At 41.7% G+C, this 14,569-nt stretch overlaps 2 long non-coding RNA genes across 4 annotated transcripts in view; both read left to right on the forward strand.

The window, feature by feature from the left end:
- Positions 1-1,161: 1,161 nt before the first annotated feature.
- LOC147916089 (uncharacterized) lies at positions 1,162-3,916 on the forward strand. The gene is made up of 3 exons (XR_015553340.1): positions 1,162-1,334; positions 2,669-3,165; positions 3,861-3,916. It is a non-coding gene; the product is annotated as an uncharacterized LOC147916089 (long non-coding RNA).
- A 2,048-nt stretch (positions 3,917-5,964) lies between these two features.
- Positions 5,965-14,569, forward strand: part of LOC147916090 (uncharacterized) — a 53,418-nt gene continuing 44,813 nt past the window's right edge. For all 3 annotated transcript variants that reach the window (XR_015553397.1, XR_015553399.1, XR_015553398.1), the window contains exons 1-4: positions 5,965-6,151; positions 8,046-8,264; positions 12,098-12,187; positions 13,716-13,880. This is a non-coding gene — a long non-coding RNA (uncharacterized LOC147916090). The remainder of the gene's footprint in view (positions 6,152-8,045; positions 8,265-12,097; positions 12,188-13,715; positions 13,881-14,569) is intronic.

The following is a 14,569-nucleotide window of genomic DNA, read 5'->3' on the forward strand; positions in this document are numbered from 1 at the left end:
GAGCAGGTGATGCTTCTGTTTGCTGACAGGCACTTCTTCCTGAGGCAGTTGCCTCCTGCAGCCTCTGAGCCTCTTCTGCTCCCGCTGTAAGTGCCCTGGGGGAGAGGATGCACTAAACCCTTATCTGGTACTACCAGAGAAAACCAGTTCACAGAGATTCTGCTTCCCAAGTCTACTGAGTCCTCTACTGCAGCTCGTTGGGAAATCTTGACGGATAATTTCGGTGAAGTGCTCTGGGTCTTTTACAGGACAGAGCCACACAGGCCTTTATCCCGTCATTATCATCACCATCATCATCATCTTTACTGTAGAGTTCAAAAATTCATTAAATATCTAATTCTGAGTTATTTTCCGTCTGACATGAATCAAAAAATTAGACATTCTAGATTTCTTCTGTCTAGAATTATAACCTGAAGTAGACAGGCTGGTATGCGCATATGTTTATAAGTATTACAGAAAGATGAAACCAACTTGATAGCAGCCAGCATGGGGAACTCATTTTAAAAGTGGATCCATGGTTGGCATATCAGAAGGAGAACTTTTAGGTATCTCATGAAGAAGGAGGTAGTTTGCCTTTCTTTGGTTAGTATTTTGAGGAGACAGTGACAGTAGAGTTCACCTTTGCTGAGTCTTTATGTTCAAGGGGAATGTGGGGTGGGTGAGTGTACTGGGGTTTCTATGCGCTCAGCTTTGAGGAGAGTAGGTCTGAGTTGATTAAGTGAGCTTTGACCAACTGTACCTGAGATGGGGGGAAGGAGAAGCACTGTGGAAAGAATCCAGGTTTCAGACTCAAGCCTGAGTTTGAATCGCAGCCCTGTTACCAGCTAGCTGTAAATCTGGGGCAAACTGTGCAACTAGAAATTCTTAACCTCATTTTATTCATCTGTAAAATGGGAAGAATAACACGTACTTTGCCTGATGTATTTGAGATCCCTAGCATGTACCACAAAGAGTGATCACTGTTATCTTGGTACATGAGAAGGGACAAGGCAGGTAACAGCACCTGGAGGACCCACATGAAAAATCCTGGAGGCTTGGATCTCACCGTGAATATGCATTTCCTAAAGATGCCGTGGCCCCGGGTTAACATCTAGGTTTTGTGCTACAAGTAGATCCACAATCTAAAGAAGAGGAAACTGTGTTTTTTATTTTTAACTTTCAAAACCCTGTTTTAAAATGAGTTCATGGGACTGTTTCTGCCCCAGGCACCAGCTTTTGCACGACGCCTGCGGAGGTGGTAGGACAGGGACCTCTGCAGCTGTGGGTTAGCTTGAAGCCCTCAACACTCCGTCTCCACGTATTTTCTGCGGATGCTGAACCACAGCTTCCCTTTTGTAAGTTTCCACATGTTTCCACTGTAGCTGCAGGCTGCCCAGGCTGCAAGAGGGAGGCCCTGGGATCCCGAGGGCTCTTCCTCTGCGGCTGGGGAATGAGCTGAGTTCTGTTATTGCCGCACCGCATTCAGAGCTGGGACAATGCGATGGGGACAGGTCTTAGGAGCCGCCAGCCAGATGCCTCGTGAGGAATGTGGGCAGAGCAGGTTAAAGCTGCACAATTTCTAATTCAGAAAACCCTTAGGCTGGACTTCTCCAGTTCTCAAACTTTTCCACTCCAAGATCCTCTTACTTCCTTTCTCTTCTCATTCCTTGCACAAGGAGACAGTGAGGAGTAGAAGGCAGAGAGTCATCAGGAGACCTGAATTTTAGGCCGTGCTTTGCCCCTAATTTTTTAGTCTTAGGTTCCCACTGCCCCCTCCGAGCTAGTTTTTCCATCAGTAAATGACTAAGGTGGACAGATGTTCAAATGCCTGGACCTTAAACTCTAAGGGCACTTTGAACCTCTCCACACTCCCCCCACGGTGGCCCCCATGCCTGGGGCTCTGCTTTGTGTGTTTCTGCTCCCCAGAGCCTGACTCTTTGTCATCCACTTTCTGTGTGGAGCAGAGGGTGCTGAGAGCTTGTGCTCAGGAAGGAAGTGAGAAAAGTCAGAGCCTGTTGCAAACCCTTGGTCGCTTTGGGAGGGTGGGGAGGAGGGGCAGCGGAAAGTTTGCGTTCATTTCTATTTGCCTGATGGAAATTGAGACTGGGTTGCTGGGAGCCAGAGGCCAACCACCCAATAAACACTATTTCTGGGACAGGAGTCAGGGGACTTCACTCCCTGAAAATTTTACTGCTCTGCTTCAGGATTTTTGCATGAAACTTTTCAACACCCAGTGCTTAGCTAAAGCTCGGCGCTGTTTCTCAGCCACTGGCCTTCCTGTTGGACTGGCCAGGCTGCCAAAAGCCTCTCATTGTGTTTTGGGGCAGTGGGGTTTAGCGAAAGCTATGATCTCATTCTCATGCTTTCCTCCTTACGGTCCATACTGGAACAATAAATCTCATGCCCCAGACGGAGCTGAAGAGGCTGAAATGAAAACTGGGTCAACACATGGGAAATGAAGCAAAGGATTAGGAAAGATGTTATAAGAAAAATCTCATTTGTGGCATCTTCATTATCTGGATATTCCAGATGAAACATCCAGAATGGCTTCCTTTTTTGAATATAGATACATTTAAAGACAATGAGATTTTGTGACCCATAGTATTCTCTGCCTGGTGCCTAGTAATATGCTCAATGGATATAAAAATGCAAAGTATGGTCTGTAAAAAATTTTTTTATGGTTTCTTAGAAATGACTGCCATCCATAGCACTCAGCATGTGAAGCAGCAGATGGAGTCGAATATTCCCCATAAGAGTAAGGACGTGTGCCGAGATTTCTTTCTTACTCCAGTGCGTTTCTTACTAACGCATAGGATGGATCATGAAACTTGATGCCTTTGCTCATCACTGCTCAAGACTAAATTCAGCCCAAATTGCTCCTGTTAGAGAAGTGAACTCAGATGGTTCCTTTAATGAGGTAGGAAGGGGAACTTCCATTTTCTGCCTGAGCTCAATGCAGCCCGCCGTGGGCTGAAGGCTCCGGGTGCTGAGCTGGCGACAGACTTGGATTCAAGAGAAGCAGTGTCAGCAGATCTGGAGGCTCAGCCCTTGCAGGGAAACAGATGCCATTCAAGCAGAATGGAATCCACTCTGAACAAGCTGCCATCACAGCTCACATGGCCACCATCTGCTGTAGTAAAGTCCCCATCATGACATGCTCCCTGCTTCTTCTGGTAACCTTCCCATGTGAGTAGTGCTGCCTGATTTGGGAGGCTGTAAGCTATAAATAATGGCTTTAGCATCCCAGCTCAAGCCAGGGGCAGAATTCTCCACTGTAGGATTGGTCCCAGCAAAGGGAGAAGTAGGTGGTTGCCCTCATCTGCCCTCTCCTCCTTCTCCTGTCTCCTCTAGTCATTTTTCTCCTCCCCATCCCCACCTTCTCTCTAGGCATCTGGGGCTCTCTTGTTTTGCCAATTGCATCTAGTAGGCCAGTTCAGAGCAATGAGTGTCTGCCTCCTAACTCAGTGGAATTTGCAGAGCCTCAGGAAGAGAGCAGTGCTTATTCCAGAAGCTTTCAAATGGTGCCCAGCTTCCTAGCTCCTGAGCCAGTGAGATGCTTTTGCACAAGGTGGCCTCTAGAGTGCTTGTCCTTCAAACCAGATCATCTAGATCATTTGCTAAGCATTCAGGGGTAGGGTTGGCACTGACACAAATTAATTTCTAATCCTGCCCTCAGAGTAGCAGCACCTAAGAACTGGGACTGTTGGCATTCAGCAGTCTGCCCTGGGGACAATTTCTTCAGATATTTTTTGGTTTTATTTGGCCTCTATTTTTAGCCCAGAATTCAGATCTAGTACTAACTGATGACTTAGTCAGCTTGGGTAGCTATAACAAAAACCACACACTGGGTGGCTTAAACAATAGAAATTTATGTCTTACAGCTCTGGAGGCTGGAAGTCCAAGATCAAGGTGCTGGCTGATTTGGTTCCTGGTAAGGGTTCAATGCCTGGCTTGCAGACAGCCGCCTTCTTGCTGTGTCCTCACAAGGCAGAGAGAGAGAGAGAGAAGCTCTCTGGTCTCTTCTTATAAGGGCACTAATCCTATCATGAGGAGGGACAGTGATGCATCCTCATGACCTCATCTAAATCTAATCATCTCCCTAAGGCCCCACTTCCAAAGACCATCACATTGGGGGTTAGGACTTCAGCATATGAATTTTGGGGGACACAAACATTCACTGCATAATGTTGGGCAAATCACCTAACTTCTCGGGACCTCAGTTTCTTCACCTGTGAAATGCAGATGATGATAGACCTACTCCTAGGGTGGTTGTAGGGATTGCATGAGATGGTGTGTGCAAAGAGCCTGGAACTTTGGAAAGGCTCAGTCACCAGGAGCTCTTTTCCTTTCCCCATCTTAGCAATGATTTTCAGTAGTATGGCATGTCAGCTCTAGTATCTTAGAATCATAAAAATTTAGAGCTAAAAGAAACCCTGGAAATGATCACATCTAACTCTTTTACTTTCCAGATAAGGAACTGAGACTGGAGGGAAAAAAAAGTTCTGCCAGAGCTTTAGTGGCTGAATGAGGTCAGGCACCCAGGTGTTCTGATTCCCAGTCCATGGTTATTTCAATCACCTCCATGCTCCTCAGGTACCCGTTGTTTTTTTGGTTACAAAATTTTTCATTCCAGACTTCCTTTGGCAAGGAGTTTGTGCTTCTGAAGTCAGTTTAATGATAAGAATATTTGTCTCTCAGATGAAAGTTGAATACCTAAGGATTCACAGATGAAACCATCAAATGTGTAGCATTTGCATCAGAAACAGGCCAAATATATTCTTCTCTGGGGAAAAGTAACACTAGTTCTTATAAGCAGAGGTGACAACTTGACTAAAAGTATCACATGGCCCCTGAGAGAAGGTATTGGCAAGATTCACCTTAGAAATAAAGCATTTCACATGCAATCAACAGGAAGCTCAGGAACGCTGTTTGACCTTATCAATATTATGAAGAATGAGAAAGAATATGACATCCAGGCGTAGGTGGGGGAGTGAAGGATGGGTGAGTGTGGATGCAGAGAAACAAGAGACAAAGAGGCCCATGCTGGCACTGTCCATTCAAACTCCATCTTAGGAAGGTGGAGGGCGGCCATCTTCCCTGACTTGATGTGCTGACCCCTAGAGGCAGGTGTGTTCCCATTGTGGTGATGAATGGACTGAAAGTCATATAATCCGAATCCTCCAACTAGCTCCGAGGCCAGGCTCACAAAGTGAACTTCTGCTTTCAGTCTGTATTTCCATGTTGTGTGTTCATAATCAGAGAGGCTGGGCTGGTTAAAGGAGGCACACATGAAGATCCCGAATACCACATGGCTTCGTGTAAATGAATAGACTGTCTTTCTTCTTTATCACTCAGTCTCTCATGAGCTTAAATCCTCAAGAGCTGGATTCATTCTTGCATGCTGACAACACGAAATATCAGAGCCTACAAAGGGTAAGACTTGGCCTTGCCCGAGGGAGAAAGCCACAAGGAAATGTAACTTTGAGGGGTCATTAGGCCTGAGGCCTGGCAGCCCTCCTGGTGTCCCCTCTGACTTGACCACACCTTCTTTCAAACTTCTTTAGATGTAATCAGGACAATTATTTATATACAGTGTGATTGAACTACATTTCCTCCAGCTATGTCAAAGCTTAATTTCAACCTATTTTTCTCACATCAGTGCTTGCTCTGCCTTCTCCTCCTGATTCCTATTTTTCATTTCTACTCATTACTAAAACAATTTTGATAAAGTGAAAAGTGACTTATCACCTGCTAGTCTTACTTGCCTGTGTTACAGTCTTGTGTCGGTGAAATGAAATGTTTTATTACTCTATTTTTTAGGAAATGAGTCACTTCTGGGTATGTTTCCAAGAAACAGTCAATTTAATAATAAAAATATTTGTCTTTATGTAATATGTTTATCTTTATGTAATATTTAATATGAGAATATTGGTCTTAATAATAATAATATTTTACTTTACGTTCATGCCTTATGCAGGGAAAGAACATGACCTAGGATCTTCCACCAGATGAGGGGAAAGGATCAAAACCACAAGAGTACTGATAACAAGTACTCTTTGTGATACAAGCTGGCTTTGTGATAATAACAATAACAACAATAATAGAATCCTTTTATACATGTATATCACTTCACACCTATTGTGGTGTTTGACCTTCATGACAACTTTGTGAGGTAGGCTGGGAAGGCTGTGCTGTTTACCTTTAATTACACAAGTGGGAACTGGAGCATGCTTAGCTTTGAATCCATGTTCTGGTGGTGGTGGGGAGCGATGCCACATACACATAATAGGAGGGAACTCCGGGCTACTCTTGATTTGGAATCTAGATTCTCTTACTGACCCATCTGCTAATAGCAACTACTCTCTCCCACCAATCCGCAGGACCAGAATCATATCATCTACCTACCAGAGAGAAATCAGTTTATTAATTACTATTGTCGAGGGCCTATTATGTGCAGATCATCTTCTAGATTCTAGAGAACGAGTTAGAGACATGATCCTTGTTTTGGAGGTCACAGTTAGTGAATAATATTGATACGAAGGATAGCTTTCCTTCATTGAAGTAATCATCACTCTTGTAGCTGTGGGGTTACAAAGATAAATTAGTCATAGTCCATGTCTTCTAGGAGTTCATACTTCATGCTGAGGATAAAAGCATGAATAAGATATTGTTCCTATACTTAAAGGGTACAATCAGGGGCCGGCCTGGTGGCGCAAGCGGTTAAGTGTGCGGGCTCCGCTCCGGCAGCCCGGGGTTCGCCGGTTCGGATCCCAGGCATGCACTGACGCACTGCTTAGCAAGCCATGCTGTGGCAGCCTCCCATGTAAAGTGGAGGAAGATGGGTATGGATGTTAGCCCAGGGCCAGTCTTCCTCAGCAAAAAAAGAGGAGGATTTGCAGATGTTAGCATAGGGCTGATCTCCTCACACACACACACAAAAAAGATGCATCAAGCAAATACTAATACATACAAATGATAATGATAGTATTAGCTCCTATTTATTGAGAATCTACTATGTACCAGGCACTGTGCTATGTGCATTGATTCTACTCCTTAAACTTTACTTCTTGCAACTAACCTAATAATTAATTGGGATAATTTGTTATCCCAATTACAGAGAAGGGTTTAGGGTCAGAGAGATAAAGTGAGTTGATACTGATCACCTGGGCAGAATATTGTGGGAAAAGAATCCAACTCAGTCTGACTCTAAAGCTTGCTCTATTTCTTCTGCACAATAATATAGAAGCCTGTTGTTCAGTGAAGTTTTATCATCAATAAGGGTCAGGTTCTTTTACACCATCTGCAGTGTTTTCAGAAACACTATTGCCTGATGAAATGCTCTAGTGAAAAACAGTGTAAGAAAGCACACAGATATGGGGGGCACCTCAGAAAGAAGGTGCATATTAATTAAGGTAGATTCATTGCTGTAACAAATTTGAGTAAAGAATGTATAACAAACAGAATAGAAGTTTATTTCTTGCTTATGTGATGCCCTAAAGTGTATTCTTTGATTGGAGGCTCCTGTTGGTGATTCAGGGACCCAGGCGCCCTCTATCTTGTGGCTCTGCCATCCTTGCCATGTGGCTTCCAAAGTGGTTATGTTTGTTGCATCAGGCTAGTGCATGGGGAAAGAGCACGGATTACTGTGCATGGAAGTTTCGTGGGCCAGACCTGTGAGTGGCGCACATCCCTCACAATCTACTTGTTAGAATTCATAGGTATACTCATGGCTATACCTAACTATGAGGGAGCTGGGATGTGAGGTCCAGCCGTGTGTCCAGAAAAGAAAAGGGAAGTGGCTACCAGTCTCTGCAACTTTAATACCAAAAAACACGATTAACTCGGCAGCACCAGGTATCCCGTGAAAGGGTACCTGTTATTCTGGCTATAGCATCAGCATAGTGGCCTGGAAGTTGTGGCTGGAGTATTTTGGGGAGAAAAGTAGGGAGGAAGTTTCTGAAGAAGAGAGAAGTAAAGGTGAGGTCAGGAGAGAGAGATCTTGGATTGTGGTGAGCTCTAATTCAATAACTGGTATCCTTAACAAGAAGGGGCAAATTTGTACACAGGAACACAGAGACACACAAGGAGAGTGCCATGTGACAACGGAGTCACAGATTGGAGCCATGCATCTGCAAGTCAGGGAACGCCAAGGATTGTCAGCAAGCACCAGAAGCAAGGAGAGACGAGAAGCTAGGAGAGAGGCATGGAATGGATTCTCCCTCAGCGTCTCCAGAAGGAACCAACCCTGCGAATCCCTGGATTTCAGACTTCTAGCCTCCAGAGCTGTGAGAGAAAAAATTTCTGTTGTTTTAAGCCATCTAGTTTCTGGTGCTTTGTTATGGCAGCTCCACAGGAAACTAACATAGAGGGTAGAGTTGAAATTGTCCTTACCTCTATCAACTTGCCTATGTTACAGTTGTGCCTTGTGTCATCGAGACCCTGGAAAGGTCTCCTGGTGGGAAAATAATTTTGGTATCATATCACTCTCTCTTTGAGCTAAGAGAGATTTTTCTCTCTCTCTCTCTCTTTCTCTGTCTCCTTTTCTATTTCTCTTGACATCCTAAAAACTCACTCATTGGTAAAAGCATCACAATGATACTTATACTTTCTTTAAAAATATGTGTTGATGGGACCTATGTTTTTCTCTTTCCTTTTCAAATGTTGAAGGTTTTGGTGAGCCCTTTCTTGTCAATATTGCAGGGCTTCAATCAAATAGCACTTGAAGTCTTGCAAAGACCTACAAGATTGAAAAAGATTCCAGCCTATTAGAATGGGGAGTAATACGTTTCACACACCCACCTTCCTCATTCCTATGAATATCGTCTCTTCCCTTGCTGGCTAGAACTGTGAAAGAGAAGGGGACCTGTGCTCAGAAGAGGTGTGGGGGGCCTGGCAGTACAGGGCAGCACCAAGGAGAAGAGGAACCTGCATTCTGTGGATTATGCCGATTTACTGCTTATCCCAGAACAGTCTGTTGAATCCAAGGAACCTGTTAAAATCACCCCAGCAGTCCCACTGCTGCCTTTGATATTTAGAATTGAGGAGGTTGAGGGAAACCCAGTCCAATTAAGCATGTGGTACTTTAATCAAATACGGATTAAGAGCAAGCAAAGACAAAAATAGTACCTTTACTGATTTCTGGGAGATAATTAAATCAGACTTACTGCACAGGGAGAGAAAGGATATTATAAGTTTATAAAAGAGAAGACCTTAAATTCTGCAACATTAAGTTAATGTTCTGCATCAACAAAGAAAGAAATCCCCTCATTGCCTGGCGATATGGGGGAATCAGGATGGTAAGTAGCTAATAAATGAGTCAGACAGAGAAGGACAATTACCATATGATTTCACTCATGTGGAAGTCAAACAAACAAACATATAGATACAGAGAATAGATTGGTAGTTAGCAGAGGGGAAGAGGGTGGGAGTGGAGGGAAAGGGGTAAAAGGGGACATTTGTACAGTGACAGATGGCAGCTAGACTTCAGTGGTGAACATGATGCAGTCTATACAGAAGTTGAAATATGATGTATACCTGAAATTTATATAATGTTATAAACCAATGTGACCTCAATAAAAGAAAAGAAAAGGAAAAAAGATTGCAAAGGGTGAAAAATAAAACATCCTTAGCTATTTGAGCATAATAAACTATACATTTGTGGAATAGTTAGATCAAATGCTCTTTAAAATTGCTGCATAAAATATGAAATTTTTCAAAACAGGGAGGTAACTCACTTCTTTGCTGTTGGAGTTCTTACTGAACAACCCTGTTGCCAATTTTAATTCATATTCCATTGAAGGTGTTAATGAAATTTGGGGACATACCAATAGATCTGGAATATATATATTATGTCTGAAAAAGATGTTTTCTCAGCTCTTGTCATTCCCCTGAAAAGAGCTCATGGCAGCCTTCCTGCCTGAAAATTCAACTTCCTGCCTGAAAATTCAACTCTTTACTCATTGATCAACAGAATGCATCTACCCATATACACTAATTGTCCAGAATGTAAATAGTATATTTAATGTGTGTTCTTACTCTGTGTTTATTCATCAGTAGCTGTAATGGTTAGGGTCCTTGGGTTACAGGCAACAGAAACTGACTTTGGGCAATTTAAGAAAGGAATTTCCTGGAAATTTACCAGGAGATCAGCGAATAGACTGGAAAGCTGAGAACAGGGAGTGGTAATAGTCATTACTTAAGGCTGCTCTGAAGGACTGAGAATGTTTCCAGACCAGGAACAATCATGTCAGGGCACCACATGTGGATAGTATGGGATTCCAACAGCTTCTTCCACCCTAGCATCTCTCACATGAGATGCAAATCCTGGAAGATAGCAGTTGATTCCCTGGGCTTCTGGCTCTTCTGAGACAGTGTGAGGAAATCTATTTATTTGACATTCTTAGTGGGAGGCAGGCATCTGAATTTACTGTTCCACCAAGACAATACAATAGGAAAGAAGAAACTCTCCAAAATAAAATTTGCATCCTACAGAAAGCAGAAGTGGATGCTGAGCTGCCAAAAATATTAAACACACATGCGTACAACTATCATCTACTGCAATAGTATATATTTATTTACATTTGATTTATTATATATATGCATTTGTGTATATACATAGACCTATTCCACTTTTAGTAGTATCTTGCAGTGATGGTGCTTAATTAATACTTCACAAAGTTTTACAGATGTGATGTAGATTTAGAAGGCCATGAAACGCTTCTTTGATGATTCTCTTCTGGAAATAATTTCCCCTAATCTGAATGATTTCTTCTTTAGGGTCTAGCAGAAAAGGAATGAGGGTAATGCATTGAATCAAAAGCACATCTGTTGATTTATGGGGTGTTTCAATAGTAACTTAGAGATGACACATCATTGATTTTATAATTGTTGAGAAGTTGAGTGGAAAGGCACAGAGAAGGAGGGGTTGAAATTACAGCAGGATCACTGGCCTTCTGACATATTCGGGAAAAGGATCTCAAGTGTAGAGGGGTCTGGCTTATGATACAGAGCAGGGAGTTGGAAAGGAAAGGAGAAATGAATATGAAATCATCTAGTCTAGTCCTTTTTAGGACTTGTGAAGCTAACCTAAAAATTATCAGATTTTATGCTCAATGAGTATATCTTTTGTCTTGATCTTGTTTATGGAAGAAGGAGTTAGTTGTTATTTAGCTATATTTATGGATAAACATCTTGATCAAATTCAATAGAGATACTAAAATTTTATTTAATTAAAAAGTGGAGTGATCACATTATTTTAAGTTCATACACAAATACAATTTAGAGGCCTAACTCTTTTTTAGTGGTCATTATTAAAGTGTGTTATAGTAATTTGAAAACATTGTGACGTCTGTGATCAAAAAAATCAATTTTAATTTGTTACATATTGAATCCTGATTTTTTCTTAGTGGCTTGATCTATAATTACTGATACACATTCTCTGCAAACTAAGTGCTTTCAATAGAAAAGAGTGGGTATTTTGCAACTACTAGTAGAGCTAAATCTTATTTAATTGGGTGGACCAAAAGAAATATACTTTCCTCTATGTAACTTCCTTTGTTTAAATTGAGGTATAGTTAACATATAACATATATTAGTTTCAGGTATACAACACAATGATTCGATGTCAGTGTATATTGTGAAATGATCACCTCAATAAATCTAGTTACCATTTGTCACCATACATAGTTACAAAAAATATGATTTCCTTTCAAATCCAAACCAGTTGTGGCTTTATTTTATTCTGACATGATGGTGTTCAGTTGAGTTTGGTCTCTTTTTTTCCCATAGCTCTCCAACGGTGGGTATTACTTTGTTATCTCCCAGGCTGACTACGTATGTAAGAATTACAGAATGGTCTACCCTGTAGACCAGACTTTGCTTTACTGACATGGAGCTAAAGGAGCATGTCAACCATTTAAAAACGAAGTGGATGGTAATGTATGTGGTCTCCAAGGTGAAACGTGAACAGATTCCACACTACTATAATTTTCTTAATAAGAGAATCTTTAGCCATGGCATTACCATATTTTGTGTAGTCTTGAAAGCAGCAATGCATGTATAGAAATGTGAAAGTCTCAAACAAAATCTTAAGCAAAGATCTTTAACATGGGCATAATAGATCCCTGGGACCTGGAGGCGGTCTGTTGGAGAAACTGCTGGACCAGAAGAAGTAGATCGTAGGAGAGAGCTTGTGTTAGAGAAAGATAAGGTGAGATGCTATACCTAGGGGAGAGGTGGGCTGGGCTTCTTTCTCTGAGTTTCCCTCTATCATCCTACTCCCTCTGTGCTCCCTCCCACTTCTCCCAAATTCCTTAGAAAACATTGTGTGGGGCTGGTTGCTATAGCCTGGCTTAAAGGCTTTTCTTCTATTATTCTTACAAAATCTCCCTGAAGTAGGCTAATATTATCACCATTTTACAGATGAAGGAACATTTGTCACTAGCCCACAATTATAAAGAAAATGGCAAAGCAGAGATTGAAAAATTGTTCTTTGCTTAGTTACCTAAAAAAGATTCATGATATTCATGTGATTAATCCCAGAGTAACTGGTGTGAAGGTTCAGAAATATCTGCAAAATTTCAGAAGGAAAATTGTGCTCCCCAAGGATTTTTTTTTTCTAAAAAAATTTCAATGGGAAACTTCTCAAGGATCTCAGAAAATGAGCAAGAAAAAAAATGGTCCCCCCTAGAGCATTTTTTTTTTTTATAGGTTTTCATACCTCAACCCAGAGAGAGTGGAAAATTGGGTTCTATCTTGAGACCCAGTATTTTGGAAGGTCCTATATACTTACTGGAAATGGGTATCTAGAGTCAGGTTTCTGCAGCAGGGAACAGAAGGAGGTATGGCCACCAGCAGATGCTAAGACAACCTTGCAGTGTTCGTGCAGAATGAGAAGCACATGATGGCTTCTCTCTCTCCCTCGTCACTGAGGCCAAAATCCGGGCTGGCTGCCGGGCAGTGCCCAGTGACATATCCTTCAGGACATATGTTTGCAGCCTTCTTAGGATCCTTCTTACCCTCTGTCTGTTTCTTTTGCCTGTGTCACTTGTCAAAATCTAGGGCAAGTAAAAGCAGGAGTTAATTTTGTAATATTAGATCTCAGAGAGGACTATGATAAACACTGAAGAATACTGTGATAAACTCAACGAAATATACTGAATCAATGATTGATCTATTTCCTATTTTAACTCCACTAAGCTCACTTACATGAGCTTCATCAAGTCACAAGTCTCCAAGCCTCGGTGACCTCATCTGTAAAATGGAGTCCATATTCCTGGTCTTGATAGGATATTTTGAAGGATAGCTGAGTTAAGACAGGTAAAGGTGCTGTATGCAGTAGAGGCTGGATTTATATTGAATACTTTGGTCTGACTCAAGATTATAACCCCGGTCTTTCAGATGAAGTCTGAACTCTGCCTTTTGGAGTTACATTTTAGAGTTATCTATGTCAATAACAGCATAGAAATGCGCAGACAGAGCACCTCAGTGTTTGGGACTCAGGTCTGTGGTTTTCATCGTTGATCATTACTTCAGTCTCTCCCAGTTTGTGTGATTGCCACAAAATCACTGAAAATAGTATCTTATGTTCTTGTAAAAGCATCACCTACCCACCTATGGCTTAATAAATTGAAAGTTTTACTGCTTAGAAAATAATCAGGTGTTAAGAGAATCACAAAATGTACTATCATTTTCTGAAGGTTAAAAGGCTTTTTCTCTTTGCGTTTTTTCCTCCACAGCGTTACCATCTAACATGAGGCTGCTTCTCCAGATGAAGCAGAGATTGAAATGTCACACCAGCATGATCAATTAGATGATGTAGAATAGAGCCATTTGCTACCTGACCTTAATCCACATGGCAAGAATGACTGAATGGGGAAGATGGAATACAGAGAGACTCAAAGGTAGAGGAAATCAGCAGAGTATAGTTTAAACAGACGCAAAGCAGTATAAATGTTGACTCATGACAAAAATAATTATCTTTAAGGATAAATGCTTATTATCACATATACTGGTCCACTTATTTGTTCAATTCTGAGTGACTACAAAATGAATATAAATGCCTTTACCAAAAGAAATATGGTAGAAAAGAAAGCAGGTAGGTTTTTCAAAAAACTTAGATTTTGTATCACTTAACTTGCTTAACCAAAGTGACAGGGAGAAAGATAGATGCAAACTATGTGCATGCTGGAGGGTGTTCTGTGAAGAAGATTGCAGGAGATATGACAAAGAAGGGAACACGATAGCTATCTTCCTCTATTCAAAGGCTTGTCGTTGGAAGAAGGATTAGACATACTTTGGTGGGAATGACAGAGAGAAGGAGTGTAAGGACTTCACTTTGACTTAGTATAACAAATGGCTTCCCAATATTTGGAGCTTGACAAGGGTCATTGGAGCAGCCCTGCCCAGCTTCCATTGCTGGATCAATGGATAACTGCAGTTGTAGCGAGATTCTTGCATTAAACAAGATGACCTCAGTCACCCCCTAATACGCCTGCTCTGGAGCTTTAAATCACCTTGGAGAGGTCTAAAATGATTTTGAAGCTTCTTCAGGAGCAGAACTGAATGAACTTGGGAGCTGCTTAAACCTTGG

Source organism: Ceratotherium simum, chromosome 10 (assembly GCF_057802395.1).
Source record: "Ceratotherium simum simum isolate JZ-2026a chromosome 10, ASM5780239v1, whole genome shotgun sequence".
Taxonomy (NCBI): Eukaryota; Metazoa; Chordata; class Mammalia; order Perissodactyla; family Rhinocerotidae; genus Ceratotherium; species Ceratotherium simum.